Genomic DNA, 9,547 nt, shown 5'->3' on the forward strand with positions numbered 1-9,547 from the left:
GGGGGCTGAGACGCGCCCCTGCTCCGCGGGCGCCCGGGGGCGCTGGGCCCCCCGGCACCCCGGCCGCGGGGGTCTCGGCGTCCGCGGGCCGCGCCCCCCTCGCCGCAGTGCCAGACGTTTAGGATCCCGGGGCCCTTGCGGAGGCTCGGGTGCCTAGGACCCGGGAGGGGGCGGGGGGGAGGGGCGGATCCCGCAGAGGCTCGGGGACCCGCAGGGCCACGCCTCACCCCTTCCCGGGGAAGCCCAGGGAGAAATGGGCGAGGGGCGCGCGAGGGCCAAGGCTCTGTCTCTGGAGCCGTGCAGCGACCGGGCCCCACGTGTTTTAGACAAAATAAATAATGAGCAGGATTAGCGAGCTGGAGACGCAAACTCAAACAGTGAGATCCCGGCTGCGCTCATCAAACACCACACACCGGGTGCCGGAGACAGCGGACATGTATTTGTCCACACAGTTCCGGAGGCTGGAGGGCCGAGACCCAGGTGGCGGCCAGGTGGCTTCCTCCTGCCGTCTCCGTCCCTCTCCTGGGCTTGCAAAGGTGGCTCTGGCGAGCCCTCTGTGCCCGCGCAGCCCCGCTGCCTCTGTGTGCCCACATCTCCTCTGTGAGGACAGGAGCCACCCTGACGGCCTCCCTTTACCTTCGTCGCCCGGGTAAAGTCCCTGCCTCTAAAAACTGTCACCGTCTGAGGTCCTGGGGATTAGGACTGGACATGCGGTCCATGGCAAATCCCACAAGACCCTGCACTCCTCCTCCCGAGCTTCTCCTTTACTCTCAAACTGCAGCACTCACAACACTTCTTTTTTAAATGTTTATTTATTTTTGAGAGACAAAGAGAGACAGAGTGCAAATGGGGGAGGGGCAGAGAGAGGGGGAGACACAGAATCCGAAGCAGGCTCCAGGCTCTGAGCTGTCAGCACAGAGCCTGATGTGGGGCTCGAACCCACAAACCGTGAGATCACGACCTGAGCTGAATTTGGATGCTCAACCCACAGAGCCCCCCAGGCGCCCCAGCAACAATTCTGACACCAGATGTGTGTGGGGTTTTTCCCCACGTCAAGCAGTTATTTGGCACACGAGCTGAGTGTACTGCCTTTCAACTCAATTTTTTAAAGTTTATTTATTTAGTTTGAAAGACACAAGACATGTGAGCAGGGGAGGAGCAGAGAGAGAAGGAGAGATAGAATACCAAGCAGGCTCCCCACTGTCAGCGCAGAGCCCGACTCAACTCCGGCCTCAAGTCACCAGCTGAACCGAAGCCTGAGATCACGACCTCAGCTGAAACTAAGAGTCAGACGCTTAACCGACCGGGCCACCCAGACGCCCCTCAGTTCAATTCTGACACTCCCTGGAGTTATCCCAGACCCCACAGGGTAAGGGCTCAGTCCCTCTAGACTCCCCCCACCCCACTTCGGTTGCTAGCCATAAATAGCAGGTCCCCAGGTTACCCACAATTTCTGCCACCTTGGCTACGAATTGTAGGTTCCCATGAGCCCCTCTCCACCCCAATTCAACTATTTGCTAGAACAGCTCACAGAACTCAGAGAAACAAGCTTACCAGTTTATTACATAGTAAAAAATAAGACAAAGGAGACAGATAAAGAGCCATGAAGTGATACGTACATCACGTGAGGTCTGGGAGGGTCCTGAGCGCTGGAGCTTCTGGCTCTCTGGAGCTGGGGGGTCCCACCCTCCCAGCCTGGAGACGTTACCAACCCGGAAGTGCTCCAAAGCCCATACTTTGGGGAGTTTCATGGAGATTTTTCACACGGGCACGATCAATTTATAACTCAGTCTCCAGTCCCTCTCCCACTCCTGGATGATGGGGGATGGGGTTGAAATTTCCAAGCTTCTAATCCTGGGTTGGTCTTTTAGCCTGTCTAGGAGCTACCAAGGGGGCTCACCAAGAGTCTCCTTATTAGAATGAAAGGCATTCCTGGGGTGTGTGGGTGGCTCAGTAGGTTAACTGTCTGACTTCTGCTCAGGTCACAATCTCTCCGTTTGTGAGTTTGACCCCCGCATCAGGCTCTGCACTGACATCTCAGAGCCTGGAGCCTGCTTTGGATTCGGTTTCTCTCTCTCTCTCTCTCTCTCTCTCTCTCTCTCTCTCTCTGTCCTTCTCCGACCTGTGCTCTATCAAAAGTAAATAAATAAACATTAAATTTTTTTTAAATAAGGAACAAAAGTAACTCCTATCACCCAGGGAATTCCAAGGGATTTAGGAGCTCTGTGCCGGGACCCAGGGACCGCCTCCAAAATATGTGATTTTCTTCTGTTACTTCACACCCACCCCCTGGTCTCTGGCCACGGGGTCCCTTGCAGCAAAATGATAATACAGCCCAGGAACTGGCACATTACTAATGTCCCAGGAAGTCATTAATAATCATCCCGGTCGATCATTGTATCGCATGAAAACGTCTCATGGTGAGGCCGCTGAGGTTTGCAGGCCTTCCATTCGATTTTGTCACTTGTCAGGGCGCAAAAGCTGGAGTGATCTCAGCAAACACTTGGCGTCTGGCGGGATCGAGCCAAGAGACAACATCATCTTGCTCTGAAGCTCTTTTGAGGCCTTCATGTGATCCTAGGTTTCCCTTAGGACCTAACTCCTGTGTTCATGACTTTGCCCGTGGCTGCTAGTGTTCCTTTTCTCCATTTAGACCCAATCGCTTCCGCCTTTGGAAGGAACATCAGGCTGGTCTACACTGCAGGCAGCAGTACTGGCCTGGCAAGTGCTTCCCCTGGGTCCGCCGCCATCCCCGTAGGGTGAGCAAGGTGACACAGGTGCAGAACCGGGGGGCTCGTGTTAGCACAGGCAGTGCGCCTGCCTTTACTGTCGTCAGATGGGGTACAGGCGCATCCTGCTGTCAGGCCCCTCGGAATTCCAACACCGAGTGTGAAACACAATTGCAGTTTCTTGTTTAGGAGCCCTTGCTGTTTTAGGCACCTGGTCTTATGACGGCTGCACCAGGGAGAAACAAAACAGCAGGTGACGTGCTGTGGGGACACTAGCACCTTCCCCACCCCCTCCCCAGGTCCAGGAGAAAACCAGAGAAATCTACCCAGAGAGGACACTCCTTTACCCATGGTGTGTGTGAGCCGCCCCTTCCAGCCTTTATATCTCCCCCTTTTGTTTTATTTCTTTAATGTTTATTTCTTTTTGAGAGAGACCTCACAAGCGGGGGAGGGGCAGAGAGGACAGAGAGAGGGGGACAGAGGATCCGAAGGGGGCTCTGTGCCGACAGCAGAGCCCGAGGCGGGCCTCGAACTCCAGAACTGTGTGATCATGGCCTGAGCGGAAGTCGGACGCGTTCACGGGCTGAGCTGCCCGGGTGTCCCTAGAGCCCCCTGTTTTAGACAACCAATGTTTTCATCGCCCGTTCCAAGTCTCTATCAGACTAGTCTCGGAGGAGGATAGCTCTCTGCCCCTTGTTGGACATCATGGGCTGTAAACGGCGATCCTTGGTCTGCAGAAACGACACTTGGCTGTGCACCCGTCTCTCTCCTGAGCCCTCTGAGCGTTTGCATCCGGCACTGGGTCAGCAGAGCCCGGTCCAGAGTCACAGTGCCTTCCCGGCAGGACCCATCTGTAGCCTCCAGGATTCCCAGCAGTGGTGTGACTCTGGTATGCATGCAGGGGACCTTCCCACCGGGAGTCTGCCACCCGGCCATCCGTACCCTCGGCCTCTTGCTGCCAGACAGAACGGCTCCCACCGGCATTTGGGGCCTTCGAGGCCACAAGAGGACGGTGTGCGGACTCGGCCCGTTTCGTGGCCCCTGGCGGCCACTTTCAGTGAGCGCACGGGGGTCACCGCTTGTTGACCGCGGTCACCTTCCCCACCTGGAAGGCGGCTCTTCTGACGGGCACCAGCATGTCCCAGTTTGTTTAATGCACCCCTCGACTCCCGCAGGGGTTTCCCCAGGACGGGGCCCCCGCGTGGGTCGGGCTTCCGCTGCCCTCCTGCCTATGCGTCAGTAGAAACCAAAACAGAAGGGCCACTGTTCAAGGCTTCCTTCACAGCTGGAGAAACGGCTCGCAGTTCAGCCCACGGAACTGATTTGTTTGGACCTTCTTTGATCGGAGCGGCGGCCTTCCAAACAGGATGTCGTCCGTTCGCTTTGGAAGTGCCATCCGCGGAGCAAGCGGCCCTTGTTGGCCAGTGGAGAGCGGTCGACGGGGACCGAGCAAGAGACAACAGCACCCAGCATCTCCCGAGGCTCTTCGGGAGTCAGCCTCGGGAAAGAGGCTCCGTGCTCAGAGCTGTCCCCTCGCGTTTCCCAGGCAGCAGGGGGTCTGTGTAACCCACTCTTGTTTAACCCTGGCACCCTTCTGGGCACTGCATCCCCATTCGAGTGTTTCTCGGACGTTTGCCAGGACAACACGGGCGTGACAGATCGTTGTGAGTCCTTCCCTCCCCGGGGTGGCTTCGACTGATGTCGGGGAGCAAGGTAGTAGGGGCCCCTCGTATGGAAGTTCTCCAGGCCAAAGCCCCAGGGGTCGTCGCTGGGGTGGGGGAGGCGCTCACAGGCTTTTGCGTAGCGCCTAGAATTTGTCCCCACCCGCGCTCCCGCGTCCCCTCCACACTGCGCTGGCTCTGTGTTCCCACACGCCTCGATGGCTTCTGCTTTGCATTATTAGGTAGAGGAAACATCCCCTCGTCAGACACAGTGTCCGTCCCCGTCCCCAGAATACGATCTGATAAAAGAGATCAACCACCTCCCACGACGCCCTTCCCAACAGGCCCATTCTCTTGCTTTGGCCCTCATTCCGTCCGCCCTTACGTTCCCGTCAACCTCCATTCACGACTTCACCCACAGGTTTTGGTCTCGCAACACTAAGCAGGGGGAATGTTTCCCAGTGTGACATAACATCCATTTGCATGAAACATTAGGCAAAGGAGACACAGCCTCTTTCCATCACGCCTGCCCACATGTCCCAGGGTCCACAATCTGGCCCACGCTTACATTTCTACCTTCCGCCTGACTGTGGCCCAACTCAGGGCTTCACCGATGGGCTTTGGTCCCGCGGTGCGTGGGGCTCCTCGGTCAAGGAGTCCAGGGAACTTGTCTTCTCCAGCCCTGATCATTCAAAGGCCTTGGATCAGGTAAGATTCTGGAAAGACGGTGGAGTAGGAAGCACTGGGAATGGTCTCCCCACAAGGGCGCTGATAGAATCCGTCCAAAGGAACTGTTTTGGAATTCCAAAATCCTGTTGGAGACCTAGGACTTGCAGGAGAGGTTCTGGAAAGTAAACCACCACCAAGTTCAGCTCTTAGCACAGTAGCAAGCCTCGCAGCAGCTTGCCCGAACCAGGTGGGGGCGGTAATGACCCTGCCCTCCAAGAATCAGGAATCTCATCACAGGGGCGCAAAGAAGTGGGCGGCCACTGCTGTCCCCGCCCCTCCCCCCCCACTGTGGCACATCTCCCCGTCTCTCTGGCTGAGGTGACGTCCAGGGGATTCGAAGGGCGGGTTCTCCTATCCCCTCTTCATTTTTCACTTTCCCGTTTTTGCAGGAGCCAGACACTAAAGACTAGAAAACAACCGCATATAATAGAAACCGAGAATAGAGTAGAATGTTGGTTACCAGGGGCTGGGCTGCAAAGGAACGGGGGAGATGTTTTTTAAGGCCACAACTTTGCAAGCAGTACATACGTAAATCCCGAAGTTCTAAAGCCCAGGGCAGGAATATAGTCAACAATCCTGTATTATAAACTTCCAAATTAAAAAAAAAAAAATAGTCTCTATCAAACCAGATAGAGACCCAAAAACCAGATAATCCAATGAAGAGATGAGGAAAAAAAGCATGAACGGACACTTCTCCGAAGAAGACATCCAGATGGCCAACCGACACATGAAAAAATGCTCGACATCGCTCATCATCAGGGAAAGACAAATCAAAACCACAATGAGATAGCACCTCACACCTGTCAGAATGGCTAACGTCAACGACTCAGGCGACAACAGATGGTGGCGAGGGTGCGGAGACAGAGGATCTCTTTTGCATTGTTGGAGGGAATGCAAGCGGGTGCAGCCACGCTGGAAAACAGTATGGAGGTTCCTCAAAAAAAATAGAACTACCCTACGACCCAGCAATGGCACTACTAGGCATTGATCCAAGGGATACAGGTGTGCTGTTTCGAAGGGACACATGCACCCCAATGTTGATAGCAGCGCTATCGACAAGAGCCAAAGTATGGAAAGAGCCCAAATGTCCATCGATGGATGAATGGATAAAAAAGCGCCAAAAGCTGCTCCTGCACAGAGACCCACAGAGACCGCCCACAGCATTCACAAAAACAAAAGAACAATCAACAGACACAATAATAAAGCGGAAGGGAGAATCTGGTTTCCAGAGCTAGGCCATTATTAGACTCAAATGTCTAGTGTCCCATGAAAGATCCCAAGGCCGGCTGGCTGTTCAGTCGGTAGAACGCGACACGCTTGATCTCAGGGTCGTGAGGCCAAGCCCCATGCTGGGCACCGGGCATAGAGATTGCCTAAAAAATAAATAAATGAGTCACAAGGCATACAAGGCAAAGGGAAGTATGGCCCACTCAAAGGAAAAAAAGATATAAATCAACAGAAAGCGTGCCCGAAAAGGACCTAATGGCAGAGAAACGCTCTCAGATTCTACTTCTGGGAGGCGCTCGGTGTCGTCGAAACCGCAGAGACAGAAAGCGGATGGTGGATGCCAGGGGCCGAGGCACAGGAAGTGCGGAGTCAATGTGTAACGGGCACAGAGGCTCGGTTTGAGATGAGAAGGTTCTGGGGAGGATGGTGTTGGGGCCGGTTGTTAATGCCACTGAAGAATGGTCAACACCGAGAGGAAGCCAGGACAGCAAACGCAGTAAGACTTCCCAAACTGCCCTCCGGTTTTGCAGCAGGAGGCTACATGGGGGTCCCCACGCAAAAGGGCGTCCTTTACCCACAGCATTTACTGTGACCCGGGGCACGAGTGTATCAGCCGGTGAACGTCCAGGCGTCCTGGAGCGGGTGCCACGGGTCACACACACACACACACACAGGCTGCTTCACCCGGGGTGCTGCGCTTGGCATTTATAGGGGCAACAGACGGCCCTCCTTCTTGGGGTACCTGGACCCTACAGGGGCTTTTTCTTTGCTCACAGGGGCTCCCATCCCGTGTGCCAGGCTGGCTCTTCCTGCAGGGGTAACCTCCCGTGGGTTACTCCTGAGGGATCGTGTGGGGCCACCTGAGCCGTGGGTCCCGACTCCACCCAAACGTGTTCCTCCGCGCCCTGGCCCCAGCCCCAGCCCCCACATTAGTCACCCGCCAAATCCGTGCCGGTGAGGCTCCCCAGGAAGCTGACGATAGTGATCTAAAAACTGAAACAACGCCTTCACGCTGCGGTCCCGGATTTCAGTGGCTTCTTGGTTTTGTCTGTCTCCAACGCTGATGACCTGGTTTTGTCTGTCCCCAACGTTGATGACCGGCCTCCTCGGTGAGCAGAGGTCTGAGAGGTACCTTCTGTGGTCACCTTATAACTTCTCCCTTGGGGAGGGGGCTTTTAGGCTGCTGGCCAAAGCTTGGACTCATCCAAATCCAAGCCTGGTCTAGCAGCAAGGTGTGACCCAGCATTCTCTTTTATCTGCACCTTAAGTATTTTTTTAAAGTTTTTATTTTTTATTTTTGAGAGAGAGAGAGAGAGAGGAGGAGGAGGGCGGCAGAGGGGGAGGGAGAGGGAGAGAGCGAATCCCAAGCAGGCTCCTGGCCCAGCACAGAGCCCCACACGGGGCTCGATTCTGCGACCCTGAGCTCATGACCTGAGCCAAAAATCAAGAGTCACTCAACCGACTGAGCCACCCCGGCGCCCCCTGCGTTTTAACTGTTACAGATAATCAAGGGATTGAATATTTCGCCTTTTTCTCACTAGGTCGCATTTCCTTCTGCAGCCAGTGAAGCCGCTCTCGGAGTCCCTAACTCCCATCTGTAACTGTTACCTCGAGGAACTGAGGGCACCCAGCTCCACACCTCGAGGGAGCTCCTGGCCCCCCCGGAATCAGAGGCTTCTCGCCCCCGCCCATTCTCCCTGGCTCTTCCCAAACCATGTTTCTGACTCAGGGCTGTTCTAGCAAATCCCACTTCACCCACACCAGCTGTTATGAAAACCGCAAGCCCTAGCGCCTTTATTTACAACAGTTTTAGGGGGCGCCTGGGGGGCTCAGTCAGTTAGGAGTCCGACTTCTGCTCAAGTCGTGATCTCGCGGTCCGTGAGTTCAAGCCCCGCGTCGGCCTCTGTGCTGACAGCTCAGAGCCAGGAGCCTGCTTCGGAGTCTGTGTCTCTTTCTCTCTCTCTCTCTGCCCCTCTCCTGCTCACGCTCTGTCTCTATCTCTCTCTCTGTGTCTCTCAAAAGCAAATAAGCATTAAAATTTTTAAATAAATAAAATAAAACAAGGGTTTTAGGAGTTTTGTGCCAGCGACTGGGGGTATATATATTTCACACCGTCTTTGCCATCAGATTGGTAGAAATTTAATTTTTTGTAACGTTTATTCATTTTTGAGAGACAGAGTGCGAGTGGGGGAGGAGCAGAGAGAGGAGCCACAGAATCCGAGGCAGGCTCCAGGCCCCCCCCCGACGCGGGGCTCGAATTCACGAACTCGCGAGATCACAACCCGAGCCGAAGGGGGACGCCCAACTGACTGAGCCCCCCAGGGGCCCCCCGACTGGCAGAAATTTAAAAGTTTGATGATGTCAAGTTGCAGCCAGGTGAGAGCCAGGTGAAATTCATCATGGGATCCAATCTTCACATAAAAAAACTCTACAGTAGAAGCAATGGTCCTCCACCAACCTTCAAGGCTGAGTCTTAAGAAGGCTTGCAGCTTCCGCCCAGGCCTCTGGGAACCTGGTGTCGGGGAAGCCAGCTGCCGTGTTGAAGTCTGAGAGAGCCATACTGTGAGGACATCCACGCAGGCCGCAGGCAGAGCGCGGCTGAAACACAGGCAGAGGGCGACAGAAACACAGGCAGAGGGTGACAGGCAGAGGGTGGATCCGGGGGTCCAGCCATCCGGCCCGGGCGCCAGATATGGGAACGAAGAAGCCTTCTGATGACCCCAGCCCCGGCCACTGTGTACTCAGGAGACCCCCACCCACGTGTCCACGGAGGTCTGTGTACAAGGATGTGCATTAGCAGGTTGTTTATAACACGGAAAAAACGCCAAGAGACGAAGTCCTTCACTGATGGGAGAGAAATAAATACGGGCATAAACATTGGATGAAATACCATACAGCTGTTAACAAACTAAATCCAAACGCATCATCAGGGATAAATCTCATAAACATTCTGGAAAACAGCTGCCTGGAGTTTTGTGGGTTTTTTTTTTTTTTTTTTTAGATTTTTTTTTTTTATTTGTAACTAATCTCTACTGTCATCGTGGGGCTCAAACTCACAATTCCAAGATCAAGAATCGCGTGCTCAGGGGGATGGGCTAACTGGGGGAGGGGGATTAAGGAGGGCACTTGCCATACACTATACGTTAACTAACTGGAATTTAAATTTTTTGGAGAAAAAAAAGAGTCACAGGCTCTACCCAC

Source organism: Herpailurus yagouaroundi, unplaced genomic scaffold (genome assembly GCF_014898765.1).
Source record: "Herpailurus yagouaroundi ecotype Mexico unplaced genomic scaffold, PumYag 222, whole genome shotgun sequence".
NCBI lineage: Eukaryota > Metazoa > Chordata > Mammalia > Carnivora > Felidae > Herpailurus > Herpailurus yagouaroundi.